The sequence below is a fragment of the Microchirus variegatus genome (genome assembly GCF_963457635.1).
Source record: "Microchirus variegatus genome assembly, chromosome: 6".
Classification (NCBI taxonomy): Eukaryota; Metazoa; Chordata; class Actinopteri; order Pleuronectiformes; family Soleidae; genus Microchirus; species Microchirus variegatus.
This window is the reverse complement of record NC_139807.1, coordinates 6359272-6379714: the sequence shown is the minus strand read 5'-3', so window position 1 is coordinate 6379714 and position 20443 is coordinate 6359272. Positions and strand designations below refer to the sequence as shown.

Sequence of the window (20443 nt, the reverse complement as noted above, 5' to 3'; positions counted from 1 at the left end):
CACACACACACTCGCACACACACACAGAGACTGTCGGGAAAAGTGCATCTGTCACCTGCTGTGGTTTAATGCATGTGGGTGACTCCCTCTGCATATAGAAAGGCGTTAATGCTCCATAGTGTGTCCACTTCCAGCTGTGTATGTGATTGTGTTTGTGGCTCTGTGTGTGTGTGTGTGTTTTTTCCTGTAAGAAAGAGTGTGTGTGTGTGTAAGTTTTTGTGCGTGTCTCTGATTTGTCCACATTTGTCACTATGCTCCAGAGGTGTGACTGGAAACGGTGTATTGTGTTGGGAATGGTGTCTACCTTCTCTCTCACACATGTGTGTGTGTCTGCCTGTGTGTGGGTGTGTGTGTGTCTTCTTGCACAAAAGCAGATGCTGCTCTGTGCACGTTAGCCTCAGCTCACTGCAACAGCTCAGCTGTCAGAGGACGTATAATATCCCACAACATGGTGTGAGAACACAAGGCTGTATGAAGATGAATCTGTGAGAAAGAAAGGACTTGATTAAGATTTCTCCTTTCTTTTGTTGGTTGGCTGCTGTGGGGACGATGACAGGTGAAAAAGGTTTTGCAGCATTGTTACTGAATGTGGTTTTCAAAAGGGTAAAAACTGCTCAGCATATTAGAAAAGGGAGAAGATGTTAGAGAGGAGGACAAAGAGAGGAGAAGAGTGAGAGCAGAATAAGAGAAGATTGCCGTTATTCACTTTACATGGAGCAGATGAGGGTCCATCGTTGCAAGTGGACATGGTTCAGGTCCATTCAGTAAGAAGAACAGCCCTGATTATGCTAAAAGAAAAACTGTGCTTCACTGTAAATGTGTGCAGAACAGATGGAGAAAGTTGTTGATTGTTGCCATCGTGTGTGTTTTTTTTATATCAATTAGACACTTAATGGTTTCATCTGGGGGGGAAACAATATTATACACAGTGAGTCAGGTTATTAAAAGCAGAGATTATCATGTAAAATTAAATTGTGCTCTCGGCATGACGCGAAGCAGCTGTGAAATACATGAAAAATGTATGAATTACTTGTTTTCATCTTTAAAAAAAAACAACCTCATGTTGTATTATTTGCATTGAAACATCTTAATGTATGTTCTGCTGTAAGTGTGACTGGTGGTGGTGCAGCAGCAGCAGGTGCAGCAGCATTATTGTGCTGCCTGATGCACTTACATGAATGATTCAAGAGAACAGATGACACAGTGGTAAACATTCTTGGCGTTGGAGCAAAGCCACTTCCAGTTTCTTTACTACTCACCTTAAATGTATTGTGCATCAAAATGGTGTTAAGATATGTCTTCGTGCCCCGCAAAACATTTTTATTTATACCCTCGCTTTTGTTGCTGCGAAAAAAAAAAGTTTATTTTACCACCTTTCATTCAGCCCTGTCACGTCTCCTCTGCGCGGTGTTTTATTTCCTTATAGCAAAGTTAGTGCTCTTTGATTCCCCCTGCCTCCATTTTTGCTCAACGCACAATGGAAGTGATGGGGGGGGCAGACAGGCAGAGGGGGCGTCAGGGTTGGGGGGGGGGGGGTTAGGCAGCGTGAGATACAACATATTAGCAATTCATAAGACTCTGACAGCTGAGTGCTCGGCAAGATTTACAATTCACTGTAAATGTGGAGCCATTCCCATTCAGCAGACAGCGTGACAGCACACAGTATATTCAGTGAGTGTGATGTTTTAATAAAGACAGGTGTGTGTGTGTGTGTGTGTGTGTTTGTGTGTGTGTGTATGTGTGTGTGCACGTGTGCAAAGGGCATGAATGACAGCAAGCAATTCTGCCACTGGACTGGTCCAGATACTCATCTGTCCAGTTCTGGGGTTGATTTTGTGATTTCGGTAAAACATGGGATGGAGCCAACAGTGATTGGAGCTCATGTGACCACCATCAGGTAGGTCTATATGTGTGTGTGTATGTGTGTGTGTGTGTGTGTGTGTGTGTGTGTGTGTGTGTGTGTGTGTGTGTGTGTGTGTGTGTGTGTGTGTGTACACCTGGGCTGTCTTCCATGAATGAGGACCACTTTGTATGTCAGTCAATTTATTGTGAGAACATTTTCAGTTTGTGAATTCTTATTTTAAGATGTAGGGTCAGGTCTTAGATATAAAATCATTCAAATCAATCATGATCAATAGCTGATCAAGCTTTACTTTAGCAGCCGGGATCAATCATGTAGTTGTAAGTTGTTATAAGCTGCAAAATTAATGACTTTTTGTTGGTCTGTGGTGGATATTCATCAATCCCCATGTTTTTATTACACATCAGTTTGTATATTTGTGTGTTTTTGTCTTATTGCGTGATGGATTTTGTCTGCATACATGTATACATGTGCATTAAGTGAATCCACTTTTATTTTAATGTCGTTTTCTTGTCCAAGAGACTGGCAGACAGACGGATCGTGTGCGAGCGAGCGAGCGTCTGCGTGTTTGTCATTTGTGTTTTGACTGAGTCCGCGCTAATTGAAAGCGTGCGCTTCTGACAAATCTCCACATTAATTAATCTAGTCGTTTTTAATTAGCCGTTGTTTCGTGGTGGACTAGGTTTTTTTTTTATCTGCGCCGCTTAATATGTTTCGCAGCTGCAGCGCTGACGAGTCGAAGCTGAATGCCGAGGCTTCGGGGCTAGTTTTGGAAAAAAATGCTAAATGGATTTCGGTTGTGTTAGTTTTATTAATCGTGTTGTAATTGGTGTGGAAATGAAGGGTGTTTTTGAATTACTATTAAATTAGACAATGTTTTACAATGATGAGACATTTGAAAACACTTTTTTTTTCTCAACATGGAGCAAAATGAAGAATTTGGTGTTAAAATGGCGAGATTGGCATTTATTTTTTCGCTTGTGCCAAGTGATACATTTATCACGTTTTTAATCTTAATTTTCACATATAATGATGTTCATTTTCTGAAAGGAGAAGGATGTCTTTATATTAAAAAAATGACACTAGCTTGAAGTCAGCTCAGGCGTCTGAAAAGCCTCCTTGACTAGTCTTACAGTCATTTAATGCACTCCAGTGAGCAAATAACTGTCGGTGCGTTTTTTACTGTGCAGTCGTTTGGCGACAGCAAAATTACATTTTACTAGCTACGTTAGCTTTTATATTTCCTGACAGCAGACCTTTTCTACTTAGGTCGACGTTTTTGCACGTTCCCCACATATACGCGTTTAAGTATGTAACTGTGGAGAAGGAGAAAAAAAAAACATTTCATTTGGGTTGAACATGGAGACGACATCGACCGTAATGTCACATAGTAAACAGATCACGGCGGGGGTAATATTCATCGGAAAGATGATTCTTCCCATTTGTGCGATCGGAACTACGAGGGCGTTACGTTGAAGTGCTTTTGTGTTGTTGTCGTTGGAGCGAAATGAGGAGTGGCTGACACGCGGTTCGCCCTTACCTGCTTCTTTGGTTAAAAAGCAAACGGTTAAGGCGGTTTTTATAAGATGTGAAGTGTAAATAGGTTGAACACAATCAAAAATAAAAAGGAATTTTAGTCATAATGATCAAAATATCAAAGGTTACCTCCACTCAAGTACTTGTTTATCAAAATGATGTCCCAATTTCACCACATGAGGGGGCGTTTATGTGCATTTTGCATGTCAGGAACTCTGGAATTTACCATAATTCCAATAACACATGAAGGCAGCATTAGTGAACCAGGTTGTCCTGGTTGCTGTTACTCAGTGTGTTAGAAAATCTCAACACCGTACGAAGATGAGATGATGAGCATGAGCTCAACTCTCCATCACAAGAGAAGTGGAGGGATGTTGGAGCTAATATTCTCAGTCTGACGCTCATGTAGTTTAAGAGAAATAATGTCTTTAGATATATATATCCAACACTTTTAATCATTAGTTAATAGGTGCTTGACAAACAACTCATTTCTATGTTCTCTAACCAATTAGAATCACTCTTAATCTCCATGTTTGGGTTTGACAGACACCATGAAGTAATTCAGGAAGACAGATGGAAGCGACTGAAGACACTTTTACATTCACCGTTTCCTTTGAAATCCGCTACCCTTTACTCGTATGTCCTCAGATAGTCTCTTCCTCTCCGGTCTCTGCTCTCTCTTTCATGGCTGCCAGGATGAAAGTGGAGGATCGGTGTTGTAAAAGCAAGGCAGTGCTGGGCTATGATTTATTTAGACTCAAAAGGACTGCGGTTACTATCCTTTCCTCTCTTTTTTTTTTTTTGCCAGAAGAGACAAGACACAAGAGAGATTTTTTTTTTTTTTTCTCTCTTTTTGGGAGGTGGAGTGTTCACAAAACGGAAAAGGGCAAAAAAAGAGAGGGATATGAAGAGAGGAAGAGTGTGGTATTGGTGTTGTAAAACCTGTCAGTTTTCTGGACATCCTTTATTCATCTGCACTCAGGGATGGAAGGAGAACCCAGGTTATGCAGAGGATGAAAGAGGAATGGATGGAGGGGAAATAGAGAGATGTGTGGCTGGATAAGATTGAAGATAAGAGGCAGATAGTGGAGCGATAATAAAGTGGACGGACGAGTTAGGACAAAAGAGTCAAGTTGTTGCAGTTAGATAATAAGGTGAGAAGTAATAGGTGTATAGGACACAGAGGTATGAAAGTCATGAGAGAACAAAAAAAAGGGAGAAGAAACACTGGTGTGATGTTGGCTGGTAAAAGGAATAAAAGAATAGAGATGGAAAATAGATTAAATCAAAGGGAGGGAAGCAGGGAGGCATTAATTATTGATGGAACAAATGTCTGACTGACTCAATTTGGCCCTTTGTTGTTTCCAGACCACCAAGGCTGTCAGATGGAAGCAGCTTTTCTCAAAGTAAGATTGAAGTTCCTGACGTGAACTTCTGGTGTGTGTGTGAATTTTTTTTTACATATATGTTTTATTAGAATGGGGCTTTTTCTTACCTGAACTAACTAAAATGTAATCTGTCTCCATTTAGTTTGAATAAACTTAATTGATTTAGGTGTTACCAAGCGTAGTATAATACAATAATCACAATTTTGTGTGTCATCGATCATCTCCTGTCTTATAAACAACTTTGAGTCTAACTTGACCTCTTGTGAAGGTCATCGTCTCTCTCTTTTCTTCATATCCGCTCAGTCATTATTATTTTTTTTAGATAAACTCCAGCTCTGCCACGATGAAAAATTAAAAAAGGAAATTAGCACACTCTGGTGATTCTAGGTGCTTCTGCCTGAAGATTAGATTTAGTAGTCTTTGGCTGGGATATTGCCAGTCAATTTTCTGAAAAACAACTTTTTTGGCTCACTTACAAAGACCAGTGTGCTAACAAATCACTGCTTTCACCTTTGTGGCCAAAATTATGATATTTACATTTTTCAACAGAATTACTGCAGCGGACATTTGGACGCCTTTTTAACACAGAAACAAAGATTTAGGACGAAGCCCAAAGACGCCGTATCACAAATGTGTTCATGCGTTACTATTATTTGAAATGTACGCTACAGTAGCAAACAAATAAGGGCGGGGTCTTTTCTACATGAGCGTACAAACCCTTGGTTCCATTCATTTTCAAACAGTCTAGCGATCCATGCATGTGCACGCAAGCAATTTCTCAGCAAGAAACTCAAATTTTCAAATTCAAATTTTCACTACCCTTCCCTTGGAGTACCAGAGTAATGGTACGATAGAGGGTTGAGCTAGGGTGCAGCTAGACCCATGACAGTCAGCTGATTGGGCAACAGAGAAGCATCACTCCCTTGCTACTGGTGTTTATTCAACGCCCACAGCTATATACCGAGTGGGAGAAAAAACGAGCTGCTGGATGTCCTCCTTTGTTGTTTGTTGTGCTGTGTTCAATGTCGTTTTTCATTGTCGGTGCAACTTCACGCTACGTATCAGCGCACACGCCACCTACCAAGTAAATGAACTGTACTCAGTCAAAATGCAAGCTTGACCGAGGGTTTTACCACTCCAAACTGTTACCATACTGTACCATGATGGAAAAAGAGCTTTTATATTGCATGAATCTTATTGCAGATTTTCTTCCATTAATAATATCTTATAAACCATCTCGACCTGCCACAATCAGGCCCAGCAACCTGTAGAGCAGTTAGAAAAATGACTTTTGTTTTACTGGACGAATCAATATTCCTCAGCCTTGTGTTCTGTGATTCTCTTCCAGGAATTAGTAATATTGATTACATGATAAGAAAAAAACAAAAAAAACAGCTGTTGTTTCAAAGGTATTAACAAAGCTATAGCGATGGTAAATACCATAGGAGAGAGAGAGGAAATCTGTCAACTGCAAAAAAGACCGAAAGTTCACTCGTTATTCTTTCACAGACTGTGGAGCGAGGCGGCCTTATCATCATCTGTCATTAAACAGCCATCAAAAAGCTACATGATAATTCTTAACAAGCGATTTTCCTAATGACGACAGTTATCGATGCATGACCGGTGAAGTCGTTGATGTTCAACGCAAAAAAAGCATTCATCTTAATACTCAACAAGCCTTTTCATCTGAACACGAGCTCTGAAGGCGTCAGATCCTCGCCGCTAAAGTTCATTAGCACATTCGTGTGTGTTTTGGAAGTGATGGGAGTCTTTGATTTGTGTAATTATTACACAGGTCATACCCTGCTCGGAGCTGCGTGTCGTCAAAAGATTGCGTTTAATAATTGTAACGGGGTGTTCCCATGAGAAAGCGCTGATTAGCGCTGATTAACGGACAAATAAATACAATTTTTCCTCCTAATATTTCCATTTCATTCTGCTGTGATGCTGACATAAACACACCGAGGGAAACGAAAACACGACTTTCCGTTAGCGCATGATTGAGGAGAGCAACGCGACTGTTAAACCCGACTACCCCGCAGTTGGCTTTTCTCCTAATACTATGATTGCACCTTTTTAATGCCTCTGATGGTGAAAGCTACATGTGCTCAAACTTGTAAAGGGCAATAAACAGAGCAGAAGTGGAAATGTAATTATGTGATAAACACAGTATTTTTTTTTATTTGGGAGACGAGCCTCTTGATCCACTTTGTCGCTCCGGTTTCCCGAGAACTCGCTCTCGCTCTCGCCTGTGCAATCACGTCAGCGCAGATGGTTTGCATTCCTGCTGCAGCAACTAATGGCTGTATGTGTGTGTGTGCGCTAGCGCCTGTGTGTTCTTACTTGGTGAGAGCTCGTTTAAACGCTGAGTGCTACTGATGATTCCAGGCATGCCCTCGTTCACTATACCCTAAACAAAAAGCCTTGACATTAATTATTGTTCATTTATGTACAGTAAGTGAGGAACGCTGAATAGCTGGAGCTGTCCTTTCACCTCCAACAAGTTAGAAATAACATGTTTTTTGAAAGGTCCACTGTGTGAGAATTATCATTAGACTGCCCTCTAATGGTGAGACTGACCTTGCGTTTTTGTGCAGATGACAAACACACCTTTAGTTACCCTATCTTCATCGTCGTTGTCGTCATCAGCGACGAAGTCTAGTTTACTTTACGATAACTTATATTTTGTCTTTCTTCTGTTATTATAGCTTCGAGGCGTAAAGCGTCTTCCCCTCTGTTTTTGGTGTAGCCCTACAGCACCACTTACAGGCCTGGTGTGTGTACTACAGCGCTCTGAGTTGTTTTGGGGATGGAGTTCCGCGTAGATAGAGACATTTCCTGAAGCGGTGCCTTGTTTTCGGGGCTAACTTTTCCAAAACGGATAAGAAAAAATCACTGTTTGCGTTCGCCTTTTAAGATTTAAGAGATTATACACTTGTACAAGCATTATCCATACATCCGTAATCTACCGCTTTATCCTCCACCGGAGGGTAGTGGGGGGTGCTGTGCCTATCTCAGCTGACATGGGGCGATAGGCGGGGTACACCCTGGACAGTTAGCCAATCCATCGCAGGGCCACATATAGAGACAAACAACCATTCATTCACACTCTTACACCTACGGTCAATTCAGAGTGACCAATTCATCTAATCCCCTAATCTGCATGTTTTTTGGATTGTGGGAGGAACCCAGAGAACCTGGAGAAAACCTGTACAAGCATTATCTATGGTAATATTCCTCCTAAATGTTACACACTGGGCTTTTAACTTCTTGTATCTTAATTACACTGCAGCAACTCTACTCAGTGTTAATCTGTGGTATAAATTTGTGTTAGATTTAGCTTGGGTTGCTGCAGATCGGGCAGTCGAGCGGCAGCTAATCCACTAATCGGAAGGATGATGGTTTGATTTGATTTTGTCAGCGTGTCAAAGTATCCTCACAGTAGACGGCTGAGCGGCTCAATCTCAGCAGTACAATTCAAGTGGGAGCTAACGACAGAACCTCGCGACTTTTTAGTTATGAACACAGATTAAAAACAAAATTGGAACTGTAGAGCTTATCTTGTCCATTTCATTTTTTTTTTCCTCTTCCGTTGCATTTGTCTGTAGTAAGACAGTTTGTAGATTGATTTTTTTTCTTCTTCTTTTTTTTTTCCACAAGGGCAAACCAATCATTACTAATGCGCCGCAATGTCTCAATCGATCATATATAATCTATTCGAAAACACTTACCAAATAGCTAACACCTAATTTGGAATTCCACTGTGTTTTAGCGAGTGCGTCCGTGTGTCTTTGAATGAGTCGGTCCAGTTAGCACATGTGTCTGCCAGGCCACCTCAGAATAAATGATGGGTCCCTCTGTGATGATGAATGGTAATTTAGATTTAACATAACTGGACTAACGAGCGCGCTAATGACTCCAAAGCTAGTCTGGACAGCTCTCACCCGACGGCTCACGCCTTGCATCCCAATGAGCTGGGGAAAGGGCACCCTTACACACACACACACACACACACACACACACACACAGTGAGAGAGAGAGAAGAAAAACACGCCCAAGGGTTTTAATAAATGCATGCATACAAAATCAGAAATTCACAAATGGTTCTGGTTGGGAAGCACACACCCCTACATGCACGCACACACCGTGTGTAGGCTGGTTTTGCATCAGTGTGTGAGGCACTTTTTGGGTGATGTGTGCACATGTATGTGTGTGTGTGCGTGTGCTCCTCTTAGAGCTAGATGAGTAGTGGAGAGCAGCGACGTCGAGCTAATATGAAAGTGATTGATTAATAACTATTCATAGAACACTTTTCCACCAGCTGAAGTAGATTTGTTCACTGATTCTTCCTCAACTTTTTTTTGTATTTGTTTTTTTTGTTGTTGCTGCTGCTGCTGACAGAGAAGATTGATGAAAAAAAGATAAGCACCTTTTAGGGAATAGAGGATTGTTGCTTCTCACAAACTGTTATTTGTTTGCAGAATAAGAAAAAATCGACCTCTTTTATCTGTTTTATTCTTTTTTTTTTTGGCCCCAAAGAGGTACACTCTTAGAAATAAGTAGGAGAACCATATAAGGTTCGGCTTGTCCTCATAGGAGAACCCTTTTTGGCTCCAGGTAGAACCTTTGTAAAACCCTTTTGGAGGGTTCCACCAAGAACCCTTTTATAACCCTATATTCAGGAAAGGGGTTTTAAAGGGTTCTTTGGATCAAAATGGTTCTTCCTGGAACCATTAGTGTTACCAAGAACCCTTGAAAAACTATTTCTTCAGGAAAGGGTTTTTCAGAAGCAACTGGCTCCAGATAGAACCTCAGCCCTTGTAGAAGGACTCTTTTGGAACCCTTATTTCTAAGAGTGTACTGATATACATGAGAGCCACTGTTCCTCACGTCTTTGTTGAATGGCATGTGACTTGAGAGCAATATTTGTTCATTGGCATTATTGAGTTCTGAAGCCACTTGAGGATAATGCAGGTTCAATATCCTCAGAAATCTGATCATGTTAAACTATAATGAGCCCATCAGGATGCAGCAAGAACTACCTTATCCATAATCTTTGATTATTATTTACTGGAAATCAAGCTCACTTCCAAACGTGTATCCCAGAATACAATATCCTGTAGGTCACTGTAGTTCACCCCAATTTGAATTCTGATATCAGTGCAGAATCAAAGTCTGCACTTTTTATGGCGCCTAGACAGAAGCATATGAAAAAAAAAAATCTATGATGAGAGGAAAACCTTTGCTAATAACCTCCTTTGTATGTTCAGATTAAAGCAATGTGGTTTTTTTTGGTTTTTTTGTTCCTTCTTGGAGATGGAAGGCATCTTGCAGGACAGGCTGACCTCTCTGCTGACACCACAGGAAAATGACCAGGGAGAAAAAAAAGGATTGAGCTTGAAAGAAAGAAAGAAAGAAAGAAAGCAGGAGTGATTGAGTGGCAGGTGTGATGACACGGCTGCGGTGTCCGCTGAACCGAAATGAATCCTCCCTCTTTTCTTTCCTGAGCGTAGGACAGACGGAAAACTTGCGATGTGACAAAAGAGAAGAAACGGGTTCGGGAAAAGCGAGAGGATTCAGTGCTGGTGCCGTTACGTGACCTCGACCACGTGGCGGCCAGAACTCGCGCTCTCGTATGCGGGAGGGAAAAGGCCCTGGGGTCGGTGTGTACGGACTCTAAAAAGCATCTGAGGAGCTGCATATTTTATGAACCGCGTTTCTCCACCAAGACGCTCTTTTCAGACGAGGGTGCACCACTGTGACAGGAGAGAGGGAGGAAGCAATGGAGGAGGTGTGATGAGTGTGTGTGTGTGTGTGGCAGAGGGAATTTGACTGTCATAATTCATATGGGAAGACGGACTGAATAACTAAAGTGCACTGTGGCTCTACAAGGTGACTTTCACGCTGTACCTCGTAACTGTCTTTCTTTCTTGTCTTTGCTTGACTACTTATCTATCTATCTATCTTTCTATCTATCTATCTATCTATCTATCTATCTATCTATCTATCTATCTATCTATCTATCTATCTATCTATCTATCTATCTATCTATCTATCTATCTATCTATCTATCTATCTATCTGTCTGTCTGTCTGTCTGTCTGTCTGTCTGTTTATCTATCTACCAAAATGTCTCCTTTCACGTCTCCTCTTTATACCCTTTCCTCCTCAATTTTCCCCCCACTCATCTCTTCCTTCACGTCCATCTCTCCTTGGCTCCTCCTCCCTACTTCGTCTACTATTCCTATCACCTTTTTATTGCGGTCACTAAAATCCACTGCTGAAGAAAATAAAACATGGGGGGGGGGGACAATGACTTACAACTTTCTTGCATCCAATTGGAAGGCGACTTTATTCTGACATCACCGGTTCGACTTAGTTCACTGATCATTCAGCCAAGCGCTGAGACCAGAATAACCTTTTCTACCGCTGCTCCCAACCACCCCCCCCCCCCTCCATTATATCAAGGGAGAAGAACAGCTAGAAAAATAGAATGACGTGTATCGAGCTTGTAAGCCGGAGGCAGTCAATTTTATTTTCACCCGCTGAGCTGTTGACTTCTCAAACCTCACCTCGAGCGGGCCTCTCTTTACTCCGCAAACTCTCTTACTCCTTTGCCAGATGCCATGTTTGAAAATATACTTTTTTTTTTTGGAATGAGAAGGAATGCTAGCGTTATACGTTTTAATGATATTTCCAACTACGCTATCATAAGTAAGTACTGGTTTTTTTTCTCTTAGACACACAAAGTCGAGCGAGTCGTGCAGCTTTGAGTGGTCATCAAGACTAGAAAAGTGCTATATAAATACAGACAATTGACATTACGCGACATGGGAATGATGAGCAGTGGGAGAGCTTATCTAATATGTTCATAACACATTTAGGGCGGACATAATAGAGATATAATATTGTATATAATTAACTTTTACGGTCTAGGGAATAGCGGTGACCTCACAACGTGTGATTCAAAGCAAATAAATGTCGTATAAAACGCATAAAGGTTATAAATCAACCCTGTGACCCCCCCCCCCCCCCTGTCAGATATTTTCCAAATATGATCACGCTCATCTCCCTAAATTGCGCTTTATATCGTTTCCCTCAATGCACAGCATCCTCATCGTGTTTCCATTTGTAAAAGACTCCAAGAAAATTATATGACCATAGGGTTCCATTTACGTGTGTGCGTGTGTATATGTGTATGTGTGTGTGTCCACCCCTTAGCCACCCCCCAGTCCAGATTAAATTTCTGTGGTCGCATGCTGCCTCCAGATCTATCCCTGATGCAGGGGCACTGGATCAAACCCCCCCCCCCCCCCCACCCAAAATAAACCTTTCTTGAACCTAAAGTTTTGTAATAGACAGGCTGTGCGTGTGTGTGTGTGTGTGTGCGTCTCAAACCAAAGTGGTCTCAGAGGAACCAATCTCTCTTTAAATGGTTGCGCGTTTCCAAGTGTCTTTGTCAATTCTTGTCCGCCATCGACCGCATCTTCTCGTACGTGAATAAGGTCACGTGACATCTATCTGTCTGTGTGTGTGTGTGTGTGTGACGGGTCAGGAGCGAGAGAGAGAGAGAGACGATTTCTGCTGTTCAGTGATTTTGGGTTTGGCTGGCCTTTTGGCTTCTGTTTGAGTCAGCGGGCTCAGCAGAGCCATCACACTCATGGCAACAGGCATCGCCCTGGCGAAAAACAGAGGGCCTGACCTGACAGAGAGAGAGAGAGGAGCGGAGAAGCAATGAGGCAGTGTGGGAAAGAGAGGGAAATTGGGAAGACAAGATGGAAGGGTCAGCCACAAATTTTTATAAAATCTGAGCAAAGAGGAGAGAGGGAAAGTACGTCTGCAGAGAGCAGCTGAGATAATATGGGAGCGACTGTATTTGTAGTAATTGCAGCATTTTTAGAGAAAGTACCTGTGAGGGGAATGGGAGTGCATGTATAAGAAGAAGAGATATAGAACACAAGAAAGTGTTTGAGTTGAATTTTTTGCTGGGGAAAATAAACATAGTGGGTTCATATAGGGCCTAAAGTTTGCAGGTTTGAGAGACACAGGGAGGGTGAGAGGTAAACAGATGTGAAAGTGGAAGAAAGAGTCAGTGGCAGTGAGAAAGGAGCGAGGGGGAGTCACAGTGACAGAGATCACAGCAGCTTTGACGCCACATTTACACTCTTACAAATTTAAAACGTCGACATATTCTTTCTGAAACACCGAAAATAAGTGACTTTACAAGTGCTCTCTTAATTCAAACACATTCACACTAATACTGTATGTGTCAGAACTTTTGTAGTCTTTGGTTTGGCAGAACTTAGAGCTGAGCTCTCACTTTATGTTGTTTGTACTTGTCAACTTCAGATCAAATGTGTGTTTCTAAGAGTTGTATTTACCCTCCTTTGGCAAATTACAGTCTGTGTTTAAGTAAAGTGAAGTAAATACTAACCTGCAGCAAATAGACATTAATCATAAGCTTTTTTTTTTTATCTTAATACATTAGAAAATCCACACATTTGAGGTCACATGACACAAAAAAGATGAGCAGTTTCATCAGAACTGTTTGTTCTTGACTTCCCACATGTACTATCTGCCATTCAAACAGTGGGAATTTTAAACTGGAAGCAATTTCTTCTTCTTCTTCTTCTTCTTTTTTTATGGCCTCCACTGCTTTGTGACCACGGGTTAATGTCACGCAGTCAGACGCTGAGAGGAGCTGCAGGATTGATATCAACTTCTGAAAATGTCATCAGTTGACAGTAACTAATGACAAATATCAGACTGCCTCACCAGACGATTATAAGAGTCTGATGTGTAAATTACCATCCAAGTTCTTATTCTTATAGTAATCGTGTGCTGTAAAAAAAAAAAAAAAAAAGGCTAATAAATATCTTTACTCCTTTTCACTTCACTTAAAGGTGCATTATGTAATAAATTTAAAGCAACTGGCCATAAAATCCTCCTAATATGCCACAGAGACTCAGGAATAATGTTAATATAAAAACTGAACTCACCAACAGCCTAAATATTTTGCAGACTGCAAATCATGTTTATGTTTTGAAATCATGTTTGTGCCACCTACCACCGTCTACCAATCATTGCAGTCAGTAGAGTCTCAGCTGCCGAGCAACCAAGGGTTGCCAGTTACGTCAAAAAATGAAACTTAAAAGACCTCAGTATTTTGAATTTGAATGTAGTAACCGTTTTTGGCCACATTCTTACATATGGCACCTTTAAACATAACTGAGATTTTAAAGACCCGAACCAAAGAGCTTAATCACCAAATCTACATTTTTTCTTTCTTTTTTTTCTTTTTTTTTAAAGCCGTCATTTGTTTAAAATAAACATTATTATGTACCCTGGACCCAGCGGATCTTATTATATAACTGTGTGACATCTCAGTGTTGATTATAAACACGAGTAAATGTCACATTTACATTCATTTAATTTGCTAATATTTGTATTACTGAAATGTTATCTGTGAGTTAGCGAGAAGTAAAGAATGTGCACATTTAAAAACAAAAAAAAAGGGAGAGAAACACCCCAACAAAAGTTGATGTAAGACTTTGCTGCAGGAGAAGGGGCGGAGCTAACACCAGGTAACACCTGAAGTCATCAGCAGCAGCAGATTCACGCAGAGGGAGGGCGACATGGAAACACAGAGAGAGAGAGAGAGAGAGAGAGAAAGAGCTTCTGCAGAGAGAGATGAGAGCAGCATCAGATACGGAGAGAGCTCAGTGCCAGCAGTCTGACCCACACACCATTCATCACATCCCACTGGGTGGCAGGCAGGCAGGAAGGAAGGAAGGAGGAGGAGAGATAGTGGATGAGCAAGGGGAGGAGGAGGAGGAGGTGGAGGATGAAGAGACTAAAGCGGTTTAAGGTGGAAACCAGGCAGAGCTAAAAGACAATTAGGAGCAGATAAGAGGGCAGCGGAAGAAAAGAGAGTGAGTGCGGGGAGAAGAGGAACTGAGAGGCAATATGCAGGCTAATCTATTCTCATTTAAGGTGTAATGGCCTCATCGGGGTATGAATGGAATGAGGGGTTTATTTGCTCATTCCATCCATACATTTAGTTTGTGATTCTGCATTTGTAGTCAATCAGAACATCTTTATGAGGAAATATTTCCACACGACGCCGCTTTCATATGTTTTAGTTTTTATTTATTTCATTTTTATTTGATTTGGGACAATGCATATTAATGAACATCAACAATTGAGGATGTAAATATGCCAGATTATAGCAACGATGCTAGTTTTCGTCTGTAGTCCCTCGGCAGGTGATACATTTAACAGAAGATAAAACAAAAACAGAAACGGCACTATGTGGACAATCTACTGATGAAGACAGCTCTGGTTTTCCTTCATCCAGTTTTTAAGACGGAATATGAAGGAGACATATGATTGTGAGGGTCTTTTGTCGAGCGGTAAAGCGTTCCAATGTGTAGTTCCAATGACTGAAAATGTGGACCGTACAAAAGTAGCGCACCTGCGTGGCACCTCACAGTCTCCGCGAGCTACGGCCCTGGTGGCCATTCCATTGACAAACCGGGATTTTATACAATTGGTCAGGTGGAGGAGGGGCCAATCCCACAAAATCACAAAAATCACAAAAAGTTGTGCGATTGTCCACTCTAGCGGGCATCTAAGGCGGTTCATGTCCTCGTCTGACACTGCAAAACACTCATCTTACATCATCACATGGTCTGAGGCACTTGTAGGCAGTTTATTTTGAGTTACAATTTTCTCAAATCCCAACTGAATTTCGGATCAAAAGTGACAGCCCTATCATATAAAGTCAGCAGCAGCAGCAGCTTCAGCCTCGACTCCGCAGGCTTTTATTTACACTCCACTCTCTTCGAAAAAGCCCAACACACGTTTCACCTTCATATTTCAAGTGTGAATCTGTCATAATTTGTCTCGAGGCGAGGCTGGACAAAGTTTCTTGCTCTGTCCTTGAGGGTAATTTTAAAAGCCTGCAGTGCTCAGCACCTTCGTGGACTCGGAACGAGGAGCGGCGCAATCATCCGTCATTAGGTTAACTGAGGCGTTGACACAGAAGCCCGCTCTCGCCTCTATTTGTGTAAACACGTTTGCCACACAAGAGTCAAGGTTTTGCTTTTAAAAAATGTGTTTATATCACCTGAAAATCGCTCGCTTATATCCTCACAGAGAGTATCTCGATCATAATTTCAGACCTTAAATAAGGCGGAGCACGGATTTAGCTTACTTTAGCTTGTAATTATCTTCAACTCAGACCTTTTCTGGTTTTGGTTGTAAACAGCTGAACTTTCCCATGGCGGTTTCCAATGGCAACCCTGTGGAAATTTTCTCCGAGATAAGAGGACTAAATTGTGCAACTTTGGCTGTTCAAACACTTGAGAGCTTATTAAACGAGCACAGTCTCACACACACAGATGGAATCACACATGCTCGCACATACACACACACAACACAGTTTAGCACCAGGCTGCCAGCGTAAAGCAGCAAAAAGCAGGCGTTAAACCCCGTGGGAAAGTAAAAAAAAACACGAAACAATTCACTGCTAAAAGCCCTTAACTCTCTTACCTAAAAGCCCTTAAAGCAGGTTTGAAGACCTGGTGGAACTATAGAGCTCAGTGTTAAAGTCAACAGGGTCAAAAATCACTTCAACTTGCGGTGCTGAAATCTCCAGATCAAAAGAAACACTCGCTGAAAGAAGGACGAGAGCCTTCATTCGTACCCCCACCACATACACACACACACACACACAGAGTCTGGTTTCCATGACTTTAGAGGATATTACATTGACATTCATTTCCTGAAGACTTTACTCTAACCTTAACCATAACGACAACTGGCCAAACCCGAACCTTAACCCACACGCAAGAATCCATGCAATTGTAAAGACTTTGATTCATCCAGTTACCTCCTTATAAACCTTTACCCTCTCATGACCATCAAGACTATTTATTTTGGATTTTACGGCTGAAGAATTAAAAAAAAAATGTTCAATGTGCTTCTACCCCCAAGATAACGTTGACTTTTTCAATATCTGGCAGTTATTCAACCGTTGACATTGGGGATCACACCGTGGACAGATCGCCAGTCCATAGATTTTGAATTTTACTACATATCATTAACCGTCTAGGACATTGGTTCTCAAAGTGTGGCCCGGGGGCCAATGGCGGTGGTGTTTATTGGACATTACCGGATACAGACCAATAAGTGTAAACTGTAGAACTGCAATCTGGTCTTTAAAATTATTACGAATGGGATTTCTTTCAGTTTTTTTTTTTCCTTTGGCGCCCCTCAGTCCAACGTTGGGTTCCCTAAATTGGCCCTCAGGTATCAAAACTTTGAGAGCCCCTGGTCTAGGAGTTACGGTAATGAGAAGTACGGATGCCAGATGGTCACAGAAGGGTTAAGTTTGTCCTTCTCCAGCAAACAAGCCACAGATGGACAAATGTGTGTATGGATTTGTTCTCTGGCTAACCTACACAGTCCAGTGGTGACACACACACACACACACACCTGTGCATACAAAACCATAGCATCAGGCCGCGCCGTCGTGTGGCTCAGCAATGAGTGATTACCGCAAGGGTCGTTGAGTCTCACTGTCTGACTCAGCAAGACAGAATACTGCTGTCCAACCCCCACCACACACACACACACACACACACACACACACACACACACACACACACACACACACACGAATGCCCAAATAATCTCCCTCACACATGCACTCATGTATCTCAAAATCGACACTGATTTCCCCTCTCTCCCACTTCTTATGCGGTGAAGTGACAAAATGAATAGAAAAAAGGGGACTTAATGAGCATGTGAACAGATTGACAGAAAGAGTTAAGCATATTTTGGAGCCCTCTCTCTCTCTCTCTCTCTCTCTCTCTCTCTCGCTAATGAAAGGGTGAAGGTTAGGTGTGAATGGGTTAAATAAATGAGCCCTTTTAGGAGTGAAGTGTCTGCACCTCGCCTTGCTGTCTGCTCTCCTTAACGCTGTAATGAGGCCTGGGGGGAAGATTCTGAGGGCTCTTAACACAACTCAAAGAGTCTTTTTAGGCCTTTCAATAGTTGGCCCCCATACAGCACCTGTGTGGGAAAGCTGTTGCAGAAATAAAAAAAGCACTACAACTAAGTAATAGACGATTGGTGGGTTCAGCTATGGATCAGAAATATTTCTTTAACCTTTATTTATGAGACCAGTTGAGATCTGGATGTCATTGGCCAAGAGGTCAGTATCACACGTCTCATATGGAGAGAAAAGCTTCAAATGAAATTAGTTTGGTCATTTTGGGTTCAGATCAGAGAGTAGAGAGTTAGAGGGTTCAGTCCAAAACATGTCTAACACTCAAATGAAAGATGTCACTTTAGCATAAGGTGTAGTGGCTTTTAGTTCTTTGCAGAATAGATACATAAATAGGAGGGAACTAAACCAAGAAAAGCCTTATAAATCATAGTCAGCCAGTGCATATATATCTGCAGACACCGAATGAAAAGTGAGCCAGACGAAACGCCAGGCACAGTGATCAAGTATAACCAACAACAACAACAATGGAGAAAAGTTAGATCTCGTACTTTCTCAGCTGAGAGTCAAGTTGTGGTCACTGAGAACCAGCGAAGAAGTGAACGCAGGTACATTTACAGCGGCACCTGCGTCATCGATGCCCTGCAGTTTTCAAACCCAAATCAAAGCCACGTGCACTTTCACTTTCACTGCTCTCAAACGAGTGTGCATGCATGCATGTTTTTAAATGAAAACAGTGGAGTAGTGTGTGTCTGGTCTGTCGGAGGGGATTAACATGCACACAAAAACCATTCAAACTGCAGCCTGTGAATGAGTGAGTGAGTAACCCTAACCCGCAAATTACAGTATAGCTTGGGTTAGCGCAGCGTCACAGGTAATTACACAATCTGCATCCCAGCATCTCTGAAGGTCTATATATTGTTTGTTTAATCAACAGGAAAAAAACAAAAAAACAAAACTGGAAGTAATGCGGTGTTAATGTGGTTATGGGCCAGATTTATTTCTTGGCCAGGTTCAGGGAAACCATCGGGGGAAGCGGCTGGGTGCCAGACACCGTTGTAGTGATGAAAAGACTCCAGGAAGTGACTCCACCTGGCCAAGAAACATCTCCCCGCCGTCCCCCTCCCCTCCACACACACACACACACTTTTTATAGAGATACTGAATCATCCCAACACCACATCTTCTACTCTGTCTCAGCATAGAATACAATTTAATTAAGAAAAGAAGGAAAATCAGCCTGTTTGCTTGAGTTGTAGCCGTCATCAGTGAGGAATTATACCACGTTATATCCACCTTTGCATTTTTAGTGATTAGGATTCACACGTCTTCAGAGGGACAATCATCATATGTTTACAAAACAAGCTGGTTTCTGAGATTTTTCACACATTTTGAATTAACCTGATACCTGTACATGTTCGTGCAGATTACACTCGAAGGTCAACAAGTGTTCGCCGAGGCACTGAATGAATTAAATGTGTTTACACTTCCAAAATCAATGTTTACACATTCCACATATTGATATATATATATATATATATATATATATATATATGCACTGTTTTTATGCCAAATAACACAACACGTTTTAATCTTTCCAATCAATATGGTGGGGATTTTTTCAGTCACAGAGCAGGAATTTCAATTTTGCTCCTGAAAAGATCCAATTAAAAAAAAAAAAAAAAACAGAGCCATGATTTAACCTGATACTATTAATAACAACATAACCTTTCTTATGCATTTTATTCTTAGGTATTCTTAGGTTAAGTTCACACTCTTTCAATCACCACGAGTTGGTTTCCACAGTGGCGTAAAGGCAGAGAATGACAAAATCAAAACATGTTCTTGATGTACTGAGCTGTATTTGTTTACTTACGCAGCTTTTGATGTTTTTTCCAATATGTCAAAAAATAATAATATATAAAGAATCTTTTTTCCTGCAACCTACAAGTAACAATTGCCCTTAAGACTTAGATTAAACTGTGAGTAATATTTGCAGATCATTATTAGAAGTCATTATTACTAAGACAATTAATGATTTTGGATTGTGATTGTGACTTGATTTCAATGGTTGAATGGTCATTTCTATACCATTATTCTCATTTTCATTCGAGAAAAAACATAGTTAAAAGGATTACTGTGTGATATTTGTACAGATCTGTGAGAAACAAAGACATTCTCATCAGTCTGTAGAATATCATGTGCATAGTTCAAGACAATAATGAATCTTAAATGATATTTTGACCAGTTTTGTGATTGAGAACATAACTCATCAGGAAAATGTGTCCCAAGGTTGCTCAGTGTCGCCCCCTGGTGGGAATGACGTCTGAATAGCTTAAACCAGCAAATACTTTTTTTGACTTTTATATACGAGCTATGCCGCCGTGCAAACAACAACAACAACAGCGCAGTGATTAAACTGAGACAAATTGTCACTGTAGCAGTGATGTCGTCATTTAATAAGGCCATGATAAAACCAATGTGTGGTTCTGGAATTTTTTTTTCTTCAGTCGCATTCAAGATTGCTCTATAATGTCATTATTGTTATTAGAGTCGGTTTGATCTTTGCTACACTGCAGATGTAAGTAGAGCCAACCAATTGTCATGCTTCCAGTTTGTGGTTTCATTCACACAATAGAGCATTGAT

The 20443-nt window shown here is 41.3% G+C and overlaps 1 protein-coding gene across 1 annotated transcript in view; it reads left to right on the top strand.

The window, feature by feature from the left end:
- slit3 (slit homolog 3) overlaps window positions 1–20443 on the top strand; it is a gene marked incomplete at both ends in the record, with an annotated part of 258540 nt that overhangs the window by 166373 nt on the left and 71724 nt on the right. The window lies entirely within an intron of this gene.